At 35.6% G+C, this 20,332-nt stretch overlaps 1 pseudogene; it reads right to left on the bottom strand.

Annotated features, from left to right (window-relative positions):
- LOC130458974 (death-associated protein kinase 3-like) overlaps positions 1 to 10,598 on the bottom strand; it is a 107,835-nt pseudogene extending 97,237 nt beyond the window's left edge.
- Positions 10,599 to 20,332: the final 9,734 nt, after the last annotated feature.

Genomic DNA, 20,332 nt, shown 5'->3' on the forward strand with positions numbered 1-20,332 from the left:
AGTGACTATGTTTTTTAAAGTGGGAGGGGCATGGAGCTCCTAACCCTAGTCCATAACCTGGAAGGACCCCCAGGATTAATTTAATGGGTGTCGCTAAGCATGTCCTTGCCTCAGTGCTCTAGGGGGTGTGGCATGAGGGGAAAGTCAGGCAGACACTGGACTGGGAAAGATCTGTTGGGTCCCAGTGCCCTTTGGTTTTAAAAAAATTCAGTCCCATTTGGAATGGGGGGGGTCTTACACCAATCCCTAGGGGGCCACCCCTGTGCACTATTCCCCCAGACTGCAAGGGCCAGTCTGTGTCCAGTGCAGTGGGAGGGCATCCCAGCAGCCAGCTAAGTTCATGGTGGCTAAAAGCCAGCAGTTTTGTGTGTCTAGGAAGTCAGGGGCTGGGCTGGACTAGGTCCCAGGGCTCAGGAAGGGACTCCAGTGACCCACCCTGGGCTACGATAAAACAAAATAAAAACAGGGGTGAGGAAACACATGGGAGGGCGATTTCTCACTAATCCAAAGTGATCTTATCCGGGAAAATCAGCAGCCTGTTCCTTCTATCCAACCTGGTTCCTTTTGCATATGAAGGCAGGCCAGCAAATTGAAGCCATTTTTTATCTTTCCTAAGCTCTACCTACCCACTTATGTAAAACTAATCAGAAGAAAATTAAGGTCCTTTGTTAAACCAATGTGGTTGCTATTCTGTAAAAAATGCAATATTTCTACCCAGATATATATTTTATAAAGCTTATTAGGAAGGGTAGACAATCATTCCTAAGTAACCTGACCACGTGGTCCCTAGCCTGCCAGTCTCTTTCCTCTTTTCCCCCTCATCTGCCTGCTGTTTCCAAATTCTTCCTTCTTCCTTCTCTTCTCAATGCCTTGATTTTTATTGACATACATCACGTACCTGGACCCAAACCTGGCACAACTCTGCTATGTCAGGAATGTTTAATAGCCAGGTAAAGTTACTCAGGAGGGGGAGGGGATGAGTTTCATTGACACACTACATACACACACACAAACAACACATACACACACAATATATATATATATATATATATATATATATATATAGTATATGTGTATAGTATAGTGGGTAATATTTAAAATAGTTGGTTGTCATAAACTGTAAGAGTAAAATAGTGGAAGATATAAATTATAGTAGATATAAGAGTGGGTGAGTAAATTTGACCGCAGAAAATATGTTTCACTACGGTGTCTTGGTTTTTAATCAAATATAAGGTGGTTGCCAAGGAATATATTCCTAATCATGAATATGCCCAAGTCAACTGGGTTTTATAGAGAATTTAATTAATAATACAATGAGTAATCAAAGAGAGAGTAAGAAAGGAATAAGTATGAAGGGCCTTAAGCCAACATGGTCTAGACCTGAGTCTTAAGAGAGAGAGATCAGTCAGTCAGTCTTTTATCACTCACCACAAGGTCTGTCTAAGCAAGGATTCTAGTGACACCAGGCCAGCTCAGAGTCCTCCTCAAAGAGCCTTCCAGCCAGAGACTGTTTCAAAGGGCCTCTCTCAAGAGCCTCCAGAGGGACAGAGTCCCCTCAGAGGAGCTCCAGCGAGACCTCCTTAGAGATTGTCCTCCAAGAGACTTCCTTCTCAAGAGCCTCTCCTCAAGAGATTCTCCAAAAGGATCCTCATAAGAGCTTCTCTCCAAAAGGATTCCTCCTTCAAGAGATTCTGCTTTGTTCTTATATAGGGGGTTTTCTCCTTTGTCACCTCCCCTAAGTCCTTACATCTAACAAACACTGTAGAATTTTCCAAAGGAAAACCCATTCTAAAAACAATGCTGGGTCAACTAATCCCTTTAGGAGAAAACCTCTGAGTAAGTCTGAACCAGAGAAAACATCTGAGTCACTAATCCCCTCAACAGAAAACCTCTGAGTAAGTTTTCACCTCTTTGCTCCTGGCAAGTTTACAAGTTGCCCGACCTTTATAGGTACTTCACATCCCATTGTATCAATTCTAAAAACAGGCAGGGCTCAAAGAACTCCTTGCCTCATTATAAGTATGGTCTAAGTACTTTCATTGTTTAGCAAGGAGTTTTCTCTCCTAAGGCAGTCTTAAATATGGGTGGAGTAGAGGTCCTCCCATTTCTGATCCTAGCGAGTTCTCACAGTCAAAATTGGGAATGTTCCCACTAAGGAATTGTTCCAATTGAGAATTCCCCAATGGGGAAATTTTTAACATTCATAAGTCTGAGAAATTTCAAGATTTACAAGTGGTAGTCTCTCAGTGACTGAGAATGACGATTATCTTTGTGCATTATCATCTATTGCTGTACCCTCATGTGGCCTTAAAGTCCAATGAGTATACACAAAGATACTTGTGCGTGAAGGAGATTTAAGTGGAAAAGTCTATGCACAGAGACAGTCCCACTCTCTTGGCGTTGGAAGCCTGGGTCCAGTGGCACGAAAAGTCATTACACCTGGAGACTTCCTCAGCTGCATTGGATGGCCGTGCTGTCTTTTGTGCTCCAACATGCCCTAAGCACTCCACAGTGCTTTACTGTGTCGCCATCTCAGCCGTTGAAACTTCTTATTGGTTTCTTCTGCCTGTTCAGCCGAAGCAGTCTTCACATGCTGGGTGAGCAAAGCCCTGGTTCACCAGGGGTCGACAATGACCCGATGGCTACCCTCACAAGGTTTAGCCGGCCTGTCGAAGCCATTGCACCGGGTGTGGCCACTGCTGCATGCCAGCAGCTACTGGGAGCCACAAATGAGAGCTGGGTGTCAGGTGAGGGTCAGAGGCTGGAGGGCTGCCCTAGGAGGGCACGACAAGCCCTCCATACCAGAGATACTACCCCTCCCTGAACACCCCATACACCCCTATTTATATCTTAACCCAAATATGCACATGATGCATACATATAAATATGTGCACATACATAGTCATTGCTGAGTGAAATAATATGTCCATATAATTTCATATATTAGACTAAAATAAACAATTTTCAATTACTTATTTTTGTATGTAGAGAGTTAGGCCAAATTACTCAGAATCATTTTAATCTCATTTAAAAATCTGAATAATAGTATATGATTGTAACAGCAAAATTCATTTGCAAATAGAGTTCTTATTGGAAAGTTACCATCTTAAGAAACTCTCACTATAGTTTGGATTGTGAATTGGACATCTTCTATGACAGCTACAAATGCATCTGGTGAGTATAAGCCTAGTTGTTTTATGCTTTGCATGATATAAGGTCAAAGTCTTTACCCCTACCTTTATGAAATTAAATCTTACTATATTTGCCTCATGTTTTGACCTTGTGGAAGAACTTTTTTTTATCCTAATTTTCTCGTCTAGTGTTTGCTCTCCCTCTCGGGTTTATATAAGCTAAAAATTTGATGGGCATGTCACCTAGCAATTTTTTATACGACTCTAATTAATAGTGAATAGAACTAGGTTCAGGACAGATCTGGGGCAAGATACTTCTTTATTCGTACTTGGAGAAGGAAAAGGTGAGTCTCAATAAAACATATCAAGAATTGCCTTCTAGACTCATTAATCTAAACTAATTAACGAAGAAATTTTCATTTCCCTGCTTAAGGATAAGGCCAAAAGTTTTTAATATTTTATGCCTGGTCAATAGTGACATAAATATATTAACTTTTTTTTGAAGCATCTTACACTTTTAATCTCCTCTCACAGATACATACATAAACACATGTATATGTGTGAATATATATTTGCATGATGTGTGTGTGTGTATGTGTGTGTGTGTAAAGGATATTGCCTATTTCTCTGCTAATTTTAGGAAACTGCTCTAAAATACTTTCTAATCCTGGGCTAACAAAGTTTTCAATTGGAAATATTGCTGCCATGAAATAAAAGTTGTAATGATCGGAATATGACAAGAATATGACTTTATTATATAAATTTCTGAAGCAATTTTAATATAAGTCCCTATGAGACTATAGGGAAAACTGGTATTTCTTTTGACTGCAAATTCAGAGAAAGACAACATAAAAGGAACTAGACATAGTTAAAAAGTCAATTTAATTTAGTTCAGTTCAATTAAATTAAATTTGATGAGAAGTTTGATGTACCTATTACATGAAAGACACTGTAAAGGAAAAAGAAAATAGTCTCTGCCACAAAGTAGAATACACTTTATTGGGGGAAATAACATGTACACAAATAAGCAATACAAAATGTATATTTACCATATACATATATATTCATTGTAATTTATTTTTCTGTTTACAAAAAGCCTGAAAATTTAAATTATGTACAGCAATTGAGTTATGGAAGAATAAGTTATCGTATTTCAATGTGATGGAATATTATGATGATGTAAGAAAAGAGGAACTAGATGATTCCAAAATTACAGGAAAAGGCTCTTCTTGTGCCCTGCTGCAAGAGTGAAGTGAACAGAGGAAGAACAATTTAATATATGATCTCAATAATACAAAAAATAATTATTTTGAGGACCTTAAAAAGTAATGAAAAATGAGATAAGATTCAGAAGAATAATTTATTTAATATTAATACTAATATAATAAAAATATTAAAAAAGCAAATAAGTATGTTCAACACACAATTACCATTAATAATTCCAGAGGAACAGTGATGAAGCAAGCTATTGGTTAGATAGACATGGTAGATTTAGGATCCAGAATAAGATATATCTATATCTACCTAGATATAGATAAAGATATAGATAGATAGATATACACACATACATAATAAAGATCTTCTGAGAGAATTTTATTTGCTTGGCTATCTATTTGTTAAAAATGAATTAGCTCTTCTTTTCTTTTTTTCCCAATAGGATGGGATAGAAGGGAAGTTAATATTTTATTATTTTTAATAGAGTGGTGGAAATCTGCTATAGATCTGAACTATTGCAGGTGCTTCCTGATGAGTTCATTCTATTATGAGATTTACTTAACATGCTTTACTTTGTTACAAGATATCTCAGTGGGAGTGATCTATAGATGTTTATAATATAAAAATAAAATCACCCAAAAAAACCTCTTGGAAAATATTTGTAAAAGTAATTTGTAAGGAACATGAGTAATAAAATGATCACCTGAAATTCCAAAAGACCCATTCACCAATGATAAAATGTACTATCTACCTAACTCCTGATATAGGGCAAATATCTAGGATGAGGAAAGATACAAATCATTTTGTATTGAAGGATTTGAATCATTAAATGATTTGTTTTGCTTAATTATATGTATTTCCTTCAAAAAAAGTTTTCTTTACCACACCCAACTGAAATAAGGTAAATAGAAAGGAGAAAAATATTTCTCTTATTTAAAAACAAAACTTAAATATGGAGTGCAGTATGCCCTTTAAGATGAAATCACTCTTGTTAGTTTTTCTTTATTGTTTTAGTTTTTTGCAAAAGAGTTTTCAATGATGTAATTTTGAAATGTTTAAAATGTGAAAACAATTGATTATCAATACAACTTTAAAATAAAGCAAAAACTATTCTAAACAAATATAAATAAATCCAAGAGAGAGAAAAGCAAGCAATGAATGAAAACTGAGAAAATCAGAAATGATCTTATATAGAAGGTAATGCTAGAGCTGGAACTGAAACCTATCTCCTTTAACTTTTAATACTAATGTGCTATTGATCAAGTCACTTTGCCCTAAGCTTTAATTTTCTCAATTGCAAAATGAAGATAATCCTTCTACCAACCTTAAAGAACTGCTGTGAAGAAAACCATATAAACTGAAAAGAAACGGTAAAGAAATACCTAATTTCAACTGTTCTTGAAGTTAATTTTGAACTTTTGCACTATTCCACACTGATAAAATATCCTTTAGTATAGGATAATATATTTTAATTTCATTTATAAGTTCCCCAAGGTTAGCACTTAAGGCAATTGCCCAGTTTTAAAAGTATTTAAAAGTCAAAAGCAGAAAGAAAATCTCTTTCTTCTGCACAAAAGTTTAAAGAAACAAAGCAACATGCTATTATAGAACAAAAATTAAATTAGTTGTCAAGACATGACCCTTACTCTCTCAAAACCATGTAGCTATGTAACCTCAAGTAAGTGTCCTAAACTTTCTGAATTTCAATTTCCTTTTCTATAAAAACAATACTACTAATGCCTAATCTACCTTACAGTGGAATTATGGAAATAAAAATGGGAAATGTAGTTAAATGAGAGGATTTCTAAATATATAATATGTAATGTAAATTCAAGGAAGGAAATGAAAACAAAGCTCCATAAATCACAAAAATTTAGAACTCAAAGGAATCCCAGAGGCTATTAAGGCAAAAAAATATTCCTGAGCAGGAATTATTTGTCATTGAATCTTTGAAAAGTTCCCATTAACATCCATTTTTCCAATTTTTTTTCCATTAAGGAAGTAAAACTACTTCCCAAAGTAAATCATTTCATTTTGGAAAAGGTCTAATTAAAGGAAGATATTCCATATGCCAACTAAATCCGTCTTTTCACAACTTCCATGAATTGTCCCTAGTTCTGTAGCTGGAGTCAAACAAATAAATCATTCCTAATTTCACTTCTAAAGGAAAGTCCTTTAAGTATATGAAGAAAAATATATATATATATATAATGTCCTTATTTTGCTTCATTTTTGGTTGATTATCTAGGATTATCTAAATACACCATCATGCCTATTCTATTACCTCAATTTCTTCTCATTTCTATAGCTAGTATTTCTAGTACAACTTTGATAATGTGTCCTAGCTTCACTCCTGAACTTATTAAAAGGCTTCTAGTTCATCCACATTCCTATTTTAGATAGATGCTATTTATAATTTTAAGGAATGTTCCATTTATTCCTATGTTCTGTAATGTTTCTCAGAGAAATGGGTACTATATTTTGTCAACAGTTTCTTCTATTTTATTGAGATAATCACACAGTTTTGTTGATATTGTTATTGGTATGGTCAATTATGCTAATATCCATTTATATTTTTCTATTCCTGAAGCTATAAATCCTACCTGATCATAGCATATGATCCTTGTGATATATTGCTATAATCTCCTGGCTAGTATTTAATATAAACTTTTGTATCAATATTCAATAGGGTGATTGGTTTATAGTTTTTGTTCTGTTTTTTTTTTCCTCTTAGTGGTTTGGGTATTGATAGCATATTTTGGCCTTAAAGGAATTTGATTGAATTTCAACTTTTTTTCCACTATTTTTAACTTTATTTTTCCAAATAGTTTACATAGTATTGGAGTTAATTTTTTTTAAATGTTTGGTAGAATTCACTCCTGAATCTTCCTGGCCCTGAAGCTTTTTTTCTTAGAGAATTCACTGATGGATTATTTAATTTTTATTGTCTATGATGGGTTATTTAAGTTTCCTACTTCTTTTTATATTAATCTTGGCAATTTATATATTTTACAATATTAATATATATTTGCTTAGATTGTGAATTTATTGACATATGATTGGGCAAAATAATTCCTGATACTAACAATTTTCTTTTCCATTGGTTGTGAATTTACCTTTTTTTTTGTTTCATTTTTAATACTGGTCATTTGGTTTTCTTTATTTTTTTAAATCAAATTAACTAATGGCTTCTCTATTTTATTGTTTTCCCCATAAACTAGCTCCTTTTGTTTTATATTAAATGTTCAATGGTTTTCTTACCTTCAATTTTATTAATCATTACTTTTATTTTATGATTTTTTAATTCATTAATTGGGGATATTTAATTTGTTCTTTTTCTAGTTTTTTTTTAAGTTGCATGCCCAATTCATTGTTCTGTTCTTTCTGTATTTTATTGATGTGAGCATTTGAGATATAAAATTTCCCTAAGTACTATTTTGGCTCCATCTTCCAAAATTTGGTATGTTGCCTCCTTAATGTCATTCTCTTTAATGAAATTATTGATGGTTTCTGTGATTCATCCTTTGATCCACTTGCTATTTAGGATAAAGTTAGTTACTTCATTTCCAATTGTTTTTTTCTTTCTGCAGCTTTTTGTTGAGTGATTTTATAGCATTGTGTTCTGAACAAGATGAATTAATTATTTTATTTTTGTAATTTTTCTAAGACTCATATGTCCTATTATATGGTCAATTTTTGTGAAGGTGTCAGATATTGTAGATAAAAAGGCATATTCTTTTCTATTCCTATTTCATTTTCTCCAGAAATATATCAAATCTAACTTTTCTAAAGATCTATTGACCTCCTTAATTTCTTTCTTGATTTATTTTTTGATTTGATTTATTTACCTTTGATATGAAAAAGTTGATGTTCCCTAATAATATAGTTTTATTTCCTACTATAACTCATGTCACTTCTCTTTTAGGAATCTTGATCCTATGCCATTTTATACATATGTATTTGGCTTTGACATTTCTTCATTATCTATAGTACCTTTTATCTTTATGTAAATTTACTATTTTTTTAAGTTAGACCAATTTTCACTTTTTTTTAAGCTTTTTAAAAATATAACTGAACCACAATAGATTCTCCTACATTCTTTTCACCTTTACTCAATTTATGAACCCTCCTTTAAATGTGTTTCTTATAAATTTTATAAATCCTTAAATTCTGTAATCCTTTACCATTTTATGGGTGAGGTTGTTCTGTTCATATTCATACTTATGATTACTTATTGTGTTTCCCTTTATCTTATTTTTCTTTTTATCCTCTTTCTCTCTTTTCAGTCTTTCCCTCTTCACAATGTTTTTTTTCCTTCTTAATACTACTTCCCCCAGTTTATCCTTCATTTTGTTTGTCCCCTCATTTTCTTTAAACCCCTTCCACTTCTTTCTTCCCTAGATGGTAAGATAGTTTTCTATTGTCAACTGACTGTAAATGTTATTTCCACTTTTTGCCAATTCTGATGAGATTAGGTGAAGTATTGCCAGCCATATCCTTATTTTCCCCTCCATTGTGTTGAACCTCATGTGCCTCCTCATGTGAAAATACGTATGCCTTTCTCTTTTTTATTTTTCTAGTATGCTCCTCTTTATTCCTTAATTTTGTCATTTTAGACATCTCATCATATTCAGTTTATTCCCTGTGCCATCTATATACACTCTTACTTGTTGTTGCCCAAATAGTGAAAAAGTTCTCACCTTTCTTCTGAACATTAACAATTCTAATATTATTCTATTACATGTAATAGAATACTATATTAAAAATTCTAATTATATTCTATTATAATCAATTTAATGTCAGAGTCCCCTAAATATCATTAGTATAATAAGTACTTTATCTAACAACTATCTTTCTTGTTATAGATATCTTAAATATAATACCTATCACTTCCTCATGCAGAAATTAATTACTTTGAGTTCCTTGAGTGTTCCTTTTTTCTGTTTATATTATCTGCTCCTATAACATCAAATTGTTTTGTTGAATTTGATCATCAAATTTTCTTTTCAGCTCTGTAATTTTTGTCAAGAATAGCTGGAAGTCCTTTATGTCATCGCATATACATGTCTTCCCCTGCAGTAAGTATTATGTTCACATTTGCTTCAAGATGATTCCAGATCCATTGCCTTGTGGAATGTTATATTTCTCACTCTTGCAACATTTTACGTTGAAGCTGCTAGATTCAGCATAATCCTAACTCTGGATCCATGATATTTAAATTATTTTTTTCCTAGTTGCTTATATTTTCTCCTTAACCTTATATTTCTGGAATTTGGCATAACAATCCCGGGAGCAGGTGATTAATGGATTCTTTCAATTCCTATTTCCCCCTCTTGCTTAAGAAATCAGAGAAGCTTTAGCTCAGAATCTTTTTTTTCAAAATTATCCATTATCTTCTATTATCTGTAATGGAGGAGATAAAGGAATGAAGGAAAGAGGGGAGAGAGAATGAAGGGATTGTTTCTCTCCTCCATTACTTATGGGGAGAGGTAAGCCAGGTACTTTCTCCTTGGAAAGGATGTGACTCCAATGAGATGTTGCCTTGAGAAATGGAGGACAGGAGATTGGAGAGCAAGTGAGTCAATGAGGTGGTACTATACCTCCCTCAGAGGAGCTTAGGGCCCTTGAGGTCAAATCTGTCTCTGTGAGGCAAGATGACCCCTTGTAATTTCCATCTCCCAAGGGGACATCTACTGTCAGCCCCTGGGGGTTTAGGTATGGCCAACTGCCAAGGAAAGAATGGCAGTTTCCTTGGTCAGAGATACTGAGTCACAGGGGGTTGAACTCAACCCCCTCCTTGTGAGAAATATGACAAGGTAGGGGTAATCATGGCTGCAATCTAGACGCCACACGCTTCCTCTCCCCGGCACCGAACGAAATAGACTACATCAAAGGAGCATAAAAATCACCATTGGCAGAATAGGACTCCCCAGGATCCCACAGAGGTGAAGGTACGTGGGGCTTGAACATTTCCACACTATAATAAGGAGGAAAAAAGCTTGCACAGAAAAGTGAACTGAGCCGCCCTTCCCCCACTCCACCTCCCCCACCAAACCAGAGTGAGCTACCTGAGTGCTCACCAGGACAGCAAGTGAGTAGGGAACATCTCTGTCTGGGGGGGGGGGGGACACTCCAGGGTCCTTGGGATCTGGGGACTGCCAGGAAAAAACGTCTCAGGGCCATTTCACTGGAGAACGCGGTGCTGAGTACGGGGGTCAGTGGAGCTGTACTTGGGCCGGTTGCACTGAACATCTCCGCGGAGCTAAACACCAGGGGTGGACCATGCGCTGATTATCTGGGCAGAGCTGAACACCTGGGCAGTGTGGCTGTGATCAGGGACCCAGTACTCTAAGAAACCTCGGAGGCTGGGAAGAACTAGTCTGAAGCAACCTAAATTCACAGAAAAACCGCCCACATCACCCAGACCCCAGACCAAAAAGGAAAGGGGAATAAAACCACCAAAGGGATGGTGCACATGGCGCAAAATCAAGCCTCCAGGAAGAAAGGGAAAAAAGTGACAATTGAAAACTTTTATGGTGGAAGTACCCAAGGAAAAAAGGAGAATGAGGAGGAAATCCAAAAAAAAATCAGAACATGCCTCCCAAAATGGAAACTATCAACAAGCTCTGGAAGATCTCAAACTGGAACTTATCCAAAAGATGGAAACCTGGAAAGAAAAATGGGAGAAAGAGATCAGCAGTCTGACAGATAAGAATGCTCAATTGGAAAAAGAGCTTGAAGCATCCAATAGAAGGGCAGACAAAGCTGAAAAGCAAAACCAATCCCTAATGACCAGAATTAAGCAACTCGAAGAAAGTGAGATGTTAAAACAGCAAGAATCAATAAAGCAAACCCAAAAAATTAATGAATTAGAAGAAAACATAAAATATCTCACTGAGAAGGTCACAGATTTGGAAAATTGAGGAAGAAGAGACAACCTCCGAATTACTGGTCTCCCCGAAAAACCAGAGATAAACAATAAACTTGATATTATTCTACAGGAGATTATAAAAGAAAATTGCCCCCATGTTTTGGAGCAAGGGGGAAAAATAGAAAGGATTCATAGATCACCCTCTATAATAAATCCCCAAAAGACAACCCCTAGAAATATAATTGCCAAATTCAAGAGCTTCCAAGAAAAGGAGAAAATTCTACAAGAAGCCAAGAAGAGGAGCTTCAGATATAAGGAGGCTCCCATAAGGATCACACAGGACTTAGCGGCTAACACACTAAGAGACCACAAAGCATGGAACATGATATTTAGAAAGGCAAGAGAGCTGGGTCTCCAACCAAGAATCAACTACCCAGCAAAACTGACTATATACTTCCATGGGAAAGTATGGGCATTCAACAAAATAGAAGATATCCAAGCATTTGCTAAGAAAATACCAGAACTTAGTGGAAAATTTGATATCCAAGCACAGAACGCAAGAGAAACATGAAAAGGTAAATATGAAAGAAAGGGAAAAGGAGATAAATCTTATCTTTTTCTTTAAGTCAAACTCTCTTCTATAAGGACTACATTGACATCAAATTATATATATTAATATGTGGGGAAAATGTTTTGTGTAACTCTCATAAATTGTAGCATCATAAGAGTAGTTAGAAGAAACAGGCATAGGGAAAGATTGGGGCATTAAGAGGATTTGGGGAAAGTGGGGGCAAAGAAAGGAAAAGGGAGGGGGGAACCATCAATAATACTAAGACTTACTTCAAGAAATAGGGGGGACTTAATAGAATAATCTTTCCAATATAAAGATACACATGGGAAGGGGAGGGAAAGAACTCTCATATGAGAAGGAGAGGAAGAGAGAGTGAAGTGGAATTACTTAAACCTTATTCTCAGTGAAATCAAATCTGAGAGGGAAGAACATCTAGATCCAGTGGGATCCTGAATTCTATCTTATCCATTAGGGCAAGAAAGAAAGGAAAATTAAGGAGGGGGAGGGGGAGGGGAGTATAAAAAGGGAGAGAAGGAGAGGGGGGAGGGGAAGGGAGCATAAAAAGGGAGGGGCTGGAAAGGGAAGCATCTCAAGTGAGGGGACTAGGGGGACTGACCTAATGTAAATCACTGGTTCAAAAGGAAATAGCTAAAGAAGAAAGGTCAGAACTAGGGGAAGATATCAAAATGCCAGCAAATCCACAAATGACAATCATAACTTTGAACATGAATGGGATGAACTCACTCATAAAATGTAGAAAAATAGCAGAGTGAATTAGAACCCCAAACCCTACCATATGTTGTCTTCAAGAAACACATATGAGATGGGTTGACACTCACAAGGTTAGAATTAAAGGTTGGAGTAAGACCATTTGGGCCTCAACTGATAGAAAGAATGCAGGAGTTGCAATCATGATATCTGACAAAGCCAAAGCACAAATAGACCTGATCAAAAGGGAAAGGGAAGGTGAATATATTCTGCTAAAAGGGAGTATAGACAATGAGGAAATATCACTAATCAACATGTATGCACCAAATGGTATAGCATCCAAATTTTTAATAGAGAAACTAGGAGAATTGAAGGAGGAAATAGATAGTAAAACCATATTAGTGGGAGACTTGAACCAACCACTATCAAATTTAGATAAATGAAACCAAAAAATAAACAAGAAAGAGGGAAAAGAGGTGAATGAAATCTTAGAAAAATTAGAGTGAATAGACATATGGAGAAAAATAAATAGGGACAAAAAGGAATATGCCTTCTTTTCAGCACATTCAAAAAAATAGATCATACATTAGGTCATAGAAACATGGCAATCAAATGCAGAAAAGCAGAAATAATAAATGCAGCCTTTTCAGATCACAAGGCAATAAAAATATTGATCGGCAAGGGTACATGGAGAGCCAAATCAAAAATTAATTGGAAATTAAATAATATGATACTCCAAAATTGGATAGTTAGAGAAGAAATCATAGAAACAATTAATAATTTCGTTGAAGAAAATGACAATGGCGAAACATCCTTTCAAACCTTATGGGATGCAGCCAAGGCAGTACTTAGAGGAAAATTCATATCCCTGAATGCATATATTAAAAAATTAGGGAGGACAGAGTTCAAGGAATTGGAAATGCAAATCAAAAAACTTGAGAAAGAACAAATTAAAAAAACCCCAGAAGAAAACCAAACTAGAGATCATAAAAATTAAGGGAGAAATTAATAAAATCGTAAGTGACAGAACTATTGAGCTAATAAACAAGACTAGAAGTTGGTTCTTTGAAAAAACAGACAAAATAGACAAAGTACTGGTTAATCTAATTTAAAAAAGGAAAGAAGAAAGGCAAATTAACAGCATCAAGGATGAAAAGGGGGATCTCACCTCCAATGAAGAAGAAATTAAGGCAATCATTAAAAACTACTTTGCCCAACTATATGGCAATAAATATACCAACCTAGGTGATATGGATGATTATTTACAAAAATATAAATTGCCTAGACTAACAGAAGAAGAAATAGTTTTCTTAAATAATCCCATATCAGAAAAAGAAATCCAACAGGCCATCAAAGAACTTCCTAAGAAAAAATCCGCAGGGCCTGACAGATTCACCTGTGAATTCTATCAAACATTCAGAGAATAGTTAATCCTAATACTATAAAAACTATTTGACATAATAAGCAAAGAGGGAGTTCTACCAAACTCCTTTTATGACACAAAAATGGTACTAATTCCAAAGGAGGCAGGCCAAAAACAGAGAAAGAAAATTATAGACCAATTGCCCTAATGAATATAGATGGAAAAATCTTAAATAGGATACTAGCAAAAAGACTCCAGCAAGTGATCAGAAGGGTCATCCACCATGATCAAGTAGGATTTATACCAGGGATGCAGGGCTGGTTCAACATTAGGAAAACTATCCACATAATTGACCACATCAACAAGCAAACCAACAAGAACCACATGATTATCTCAATATTTGCAGAAAAAGCCTTTGATAAAATACAACACCCATTCCTACTAAAAACACTAGAAAGCATAGCAATAGAAGGGTCATTCCTAAAAATAATAAACAATATATATCTAAAACCATCAACTAATATCATCTGCAATGGGGATAAACTAAATCCATTCCCATTAAGATCAGGAGTGAAACAAGGATGCCCATTATCACCTCTATTATTTGACATTGTACTAGAAACACTAGCAGTAGCAATTCGAGAAGAAAAAGAAATTGAAGGCATTAAAATAGGCAAGGAGTAGACCAAATTATCGCTCTTTGCAGATAACATGATGGTCTACTTAACGAATCCTAGAGATTCAACCAAAAAGCTAATTGAAATAATCAACAACTTTAGCAAAGTTGCAGGATACAAAATAAACCCACATAAGTCATCAGCGTTTCTATATAATTCCAACACAACTCAGCAGCAAGAACTAGAAAGAGAAATCCCATTCAAAATTACCCCAAGACAAAATAAAATACTTAGGAATCTATCTCCTGAGACAAACACAGGATCTATATGAACACAACTACAAAACACTTTCCACACAACTGAAACTAGATTTGAAAAATTCGAAAAATATTAACTGCTCATGGATAGAATGAGCCAATATAATAAAAATGACCCATCCTACCCAAACTCATCTATCTATTTAGTGCCATACCCATGGAACTTCCAAAAATTTTTTTTACTGATTTAGAAAAAAAACATAACAAAGTTCATTTAGAAGAACAAAAGATCAAGGATATCCAGGGAAATAATGAAAAAAAATACAAAGGAAGGGGGTCTTGCAGTCCCAGATCTCAGACTATATTATAAAGCAGTGGTCATCAAAACAATTTGGTACTGGCTAAAAGACAGAAAGGAGGATCAGTGGAATAGACTTGGGGCAAGCAACCTCAGCAAGACAGTATATGACAAACCCAAAGATCCCAGCTTTTGGGACCAAAATCCACTATTCCATAAAAACTGCTGGGAAAATTGGAGGACAGTGTGGGAAAGATTAGGTTTAGGTCAACACCTCACACCCTACATCAAGATAAATTCAAAATGGGTGAATGACTTGAACATAAAGAAGGAAACTATAAGAAAATTAGGCGAACACAGAATGGTATACTTGTCAGACCTTTGGGAAGGGAAAAATTTCAAAACCAAGCAAGAATTAGAAAGAGTTACAAAATGCAAAATAAATAATCTGGATTACATCAAATTAAAAAGGTTTTGTACAAACAAAACCAATGTAACCAAAATCTGAACGGTAGCAACAAATTGGGAAACAATCTTCATAAAAACCTCTGACAAAGGTTTAATTACTCAAATTTATAAAGAACTAAATCAATTGTACAAAAAATCAAGCCATTCTCCAATTGACAAATGGGCAAGGGACATGAACAGGCAGTTCTCAGCCAAAGAAATCAAAACTATTAATAAGCACATGAAAAAGTGCTCTACATCTCTTATAATCAGAGAGATGCAAATCAAAACAACTCTGAGGTATCACCTCATACCTAGCAGATTGGCTAACATGACAGCTATGGAAAGCAATGAATGCTGGAGGGGGTGTGGCAATGTGGCTACACTAATTCATTGCTGGTGGAGTTGTGAATTGATCCAACCATTCTGGAGGGCAATTTGGAACTATGGTGATAAAAAACTGTCAGCCCTTTGATCCAGCTATAGCACTGCTGGGTTTGTACCCCAAATTGATAATAAGGAAAAAGACTTGTACAAGAATATTCATAGCTGCACTCTTTGTGGTGGCCAAAAATTGGAAAACGAGGGACTGCCCGTCAATTGGGGAATGGCTGAACAAATTGTGGTATATGTTGGTGATGGAATACTATTGTGCTAAAAGGAATAATAAAGTAGAGGAATTCCATGGAGACTGGAACAACCTCCAGGAAGTGATGCAGAGCGAAAGGAGCAGAACCAAAAAAACATTGTACAGAGACTGATACATTGTGGTACAATCGAAGGTGATGGACTTCTCCATTAGTGTCAATGCAATGTCCCTGAACAATCTGCAGGGATCTAAAAAATACTATCCACAAGCAGAGGATAAACTGTGGGAGTAAAAACACCAATGAAAAGCAACTGCTTGACTACAGGGTTGGAGGGGATATAACTGAGGAGACTCTAAATGAACACTATAATGCAAATTCCAACAACAGGGAAATGGGTTCGAGTCAAGAACACATGTGATAACCAGCGGAATCGTGCCTCGACTATGGGAGAGGGAAAGGTTGTGGGAGGAGGGAGGGGAGGAAAAGAAAATCATCTTTGTTTCCAGTGAATAATGTATGGAAATGACCAAATAAAATAATGTTTAAAATTAAAAAAAAAAAAGAAATATGACAAGGTCAGGGTTTTGGGTTGTCACAGGTAAGGACAGGATTTCAGTTTGATATCCTGACTCAAACTATTTGAACCTAGTCCCCTCTTTTTATTATCTAAGACAGGCCAAAACCCAAGGTCCAAATATTTCTAAATGATTTCTTTGGGGTTAAATGAGGCAAGTAATGGCAGAGGTGTGAGGGAAAATGGAAGTCCATGAGGGGGAGCCCTAAGGGTTGCTCCTGTTACACATTGGCCTTCAGAGTCTGGAGGCCAGAGACTTCTGGGCCCTGGCCTCTCCTTTTTGCCAACTGCTTCTTGATCTTACTCTTAAAGCTAATTAAAGCCCCCCATACAGTTCAAGGAACAGGTAAGGGAGAGGGAAATCCCAAGGAAGGATCTGATTGGCTCTGGTCAGAATGAGTTCAAGCTAAATCCTTCTTGAGAATTCAGGGAGTTGTCATTGAAGACTCTCAGTGGAGGTACTTCAGGGTCACAGAAGGAAGATAGGTCCCAACTGGATGGGCTCTTTTTCAGCTTCCAGAAAACTCACCTTCCTCCTTCACTTCCCAGGATGAAAGTTGTCCTGTCAGTTGGCTTCAGAGTTCTATCCACTCCTCCTCAGGCTGAATCTGTCAATCAGCCTGAATTCTCAAATGCTGGATCTCTCTTCTTTACTTCACATATAGCTTTCAGACTGTTAAATGATTATTAGATCATCTCTCCTGAAGCAATTTCCTGGGTCAGTTGTTTGTTTTTTCCAGTGAGATATTTCAGATTTTCTTTTCTTTTTTGTTCTTTTGTATTTATTTTATTATTTCCTAATATCATTTGGATTAAATAAATTTCCATTTGTCCAGTTCTTATTTTAAGGGAGCAATTTTCTTCATTAAGCTTTTGAACTTCCTTTTGCTGGGAGTTATTTTCTTCCTTGAAATTTTATACTTCTTTTTTTAATAGAGTAGTTTGTTTCAGTGAGTTTGTTCTAAGTTGTTGACTCTATCATTCACTTTCCCAATTTTAATTTTCCTTCTACTTTTCTTAATATTTTATTTTTGTTTTTGTTTTATAACCATCTTTTGGAGCTTTTCCAGGATTCCTTGTTGACCTGGAATTCTTTTAAATTTTCTTTTGAGTCCTCACACATTTCTTTTTGGGGATTTAGCTTTTCCCACTTACACAGTTAATAAATTCCTCAGTCTATTTCTATCTTGCTATCTACAATATAAAAGAAAAATAAACCATCTTTCCTATTACCTAGAGGGAAGGACTTCCATGAGGGAGTCCAAGAATGATTTTAAAATAAATAATTACCACCTTGATTCTAGAATCCTTGCTTCAGAAATACAGGATGGATCTGGACACGTTAGCTATCTAATTAGCTTCTCATGGCCTCCTCTTTATCAACTACATTCATCTTCTACTTACACTCATAGGGTTAATTTTCAACTCTAACTGTTTTTACCTATTCAAACTCATCCTTTAATCACACTTATTGCATAATAAGCATTAACTATAGGCCACAGTCCATATTTTGTGAGGCCAATGACCAAGCTTTCCTACTAATTCAATAATGAAATTCCTTTAAACTTAAAAAAAAAAAAAGATATCCAGGTATTACTTCATCGTTACAATCTCCCTCTGATTCTGAAACTAATCCTCATATGGCATGGTCTCTATGCCTCTCAGTATTTTGGTGGATCTCTTCTGGCCACTGTCCAACTTAGTGATGTCTTTCTAAAAAGATTATTCCCAGAAGCAAATGCCATAGTCCAGATAGGGCATAGCCAGTGCTATTACTTTGTCGATAGGGAAGGAGAGATTAAAATAGACTGAATAGACAATGCACTGTGAATGACCTCTCTACCACATTCATAGTTTCACAAGACATTATGTTTTCTTGGCACTAAAAACTGCAAGCTCCCAAGTTTTCTTCTTGCTGTTTATGCTAAAGAATTCTTGCAGAATTTGACCTGCTCAGCCGATCCCTTGCTGCCAGAGTTGCATTTGACTATTAGTCATAACATTTTGAATAAAAGTATGCCTTTGGAATTACTCCTACTGATTGTTAATTCAGTGAGTGAAAGTTCTCTTTGCCAGGTCATTAACTTTAGTGGAAGTCATGCAAATATTTTGCAGAGCAGAATTAGAGCTGCAAAATCTCAGAGATGAAAGTAACTTCAGACCAGCTTCTCAAACCTGTGCCACAGTAAGAATCTTCTCTAAAGGAAACCTTATAAGGGCCCATACAGTTTTTGCTTAAAGACCTTAAGGGAAGACAACTCATGTCTTTTCAAGTAATTGATTCACTTCTGGATAATTATAATTATTCTTCTGACATAAAACCTGAATTTGCCTCATAATAACTTCAACCCATTTCCTAGTTTTGTCTTCTTGGGCTAAGGAGAAAGAGTTATTGCCTATTCATTTTTATAATCCTTCAAGTATTTTGAAGACAAACTATCATATTATTCTCTCAAGCATTCTCTGGAATGAATACTCAACATTCCCTAAATTAAGGGGTGTATACAATGAGCTCAATTTCTTTGGTTACTTTGGTTTGGTTACAATCTTTTTGGCCATTTTTTGGATACTATATTGTCAATATCCTTGACAAAATATATCATTCCATAGTAAGGAACATAGAGTTTTGTAAACTATAAAGTACTATGTAAATGCTAATTATTTTATTACTGTCATCATCATCAGAATCATCATCATCATTATCATCATCTTGTTTTCTTCTAAGACTTAAGAGAATATTCCACTTCGGACCAAGTCAAGGCAGTTAAAATTGGTTGCTAACTCATTATTCCTGTGTACTTTGCCTCTCTAAATGTTTTTTTTTCCTTTTAAACATTATTTTATTTGGTCATTTTCAAACATTTTTCCTTGGAAACAAAGGTTATTTTCTTTTCCTCCCCCCCCCCCACCTTCCCATAGCCGATGTGCGATTCCACTGGGTATCACATGTATCCTTGATTCGAACTTATTTCCATGTTGTTGGTATTTGCAATTCACCTAATGGGTGATCATTTAGAATATCTCCTCAATCATGTCCCCTCAACCCCTGGAGTCAAGCAGTTGCTTTTCCTCTGTGTTTTTACTCCCACAATTTTTCCTCTGCTTGTGGATAGTATTTTTTCTCCTAGATCCCTGCAGATTGTTTAGGGATATTGCATTGACACTAATGGAGAAGTCTATTACGTTGTACCACAGTGTATCAGTCTCTGTGTACAATGTTCTGGTTCTGCTCCTTTCACTCTGCATCAATTCCTGGAGGTTGTTCCAGTCCCCATGGAATTCCTCCACTTTATTATTCCTTTGAGCACAATAGTATTCCATCACCAACATATACCACAGTTTGTTCAGCCATTCCCCAATTGAAGGGCATCCCCTCATTTTCCAATTTTTGGCCACCACAAAGAGCGCAGCTATGAATATTCTTGTACAAGTCTTTTTCTTTATTATCTCTTTGGGGTTCAAACCCAGCAGTGCTATGGCTGGATCAATACCTCTCTAAATGTTGATTAAACTATATTAGATTTTTTAGTTGCCATATATCTCTACTTATTCATATGAAGCTTATAATACACTAAAACTATAACTATTCATAATAATTTTCTATCTTACCCTCTGGGATTTAATTTCTGAATTATTTCTGAAACCAGATATATCTTACATATATCCATTTTTAACTTCATTTTATTAAGT

This window comes from Monodelphis domestica, chromosome 4 (assembly GCF_027887165.1).
Source record: "Monodelphis domestica isolate mMonDom1 chromosome 4, mMonDom1.pri, whole genome shotgun sequence".
In the NCBI taxonomy this organism is placed as follows: Eukaryota; Metazoa; Chordata; class Mammalia; order Didelphimorphia; family Didelphidae; genus Monodelphis; species Monodelphis domestica.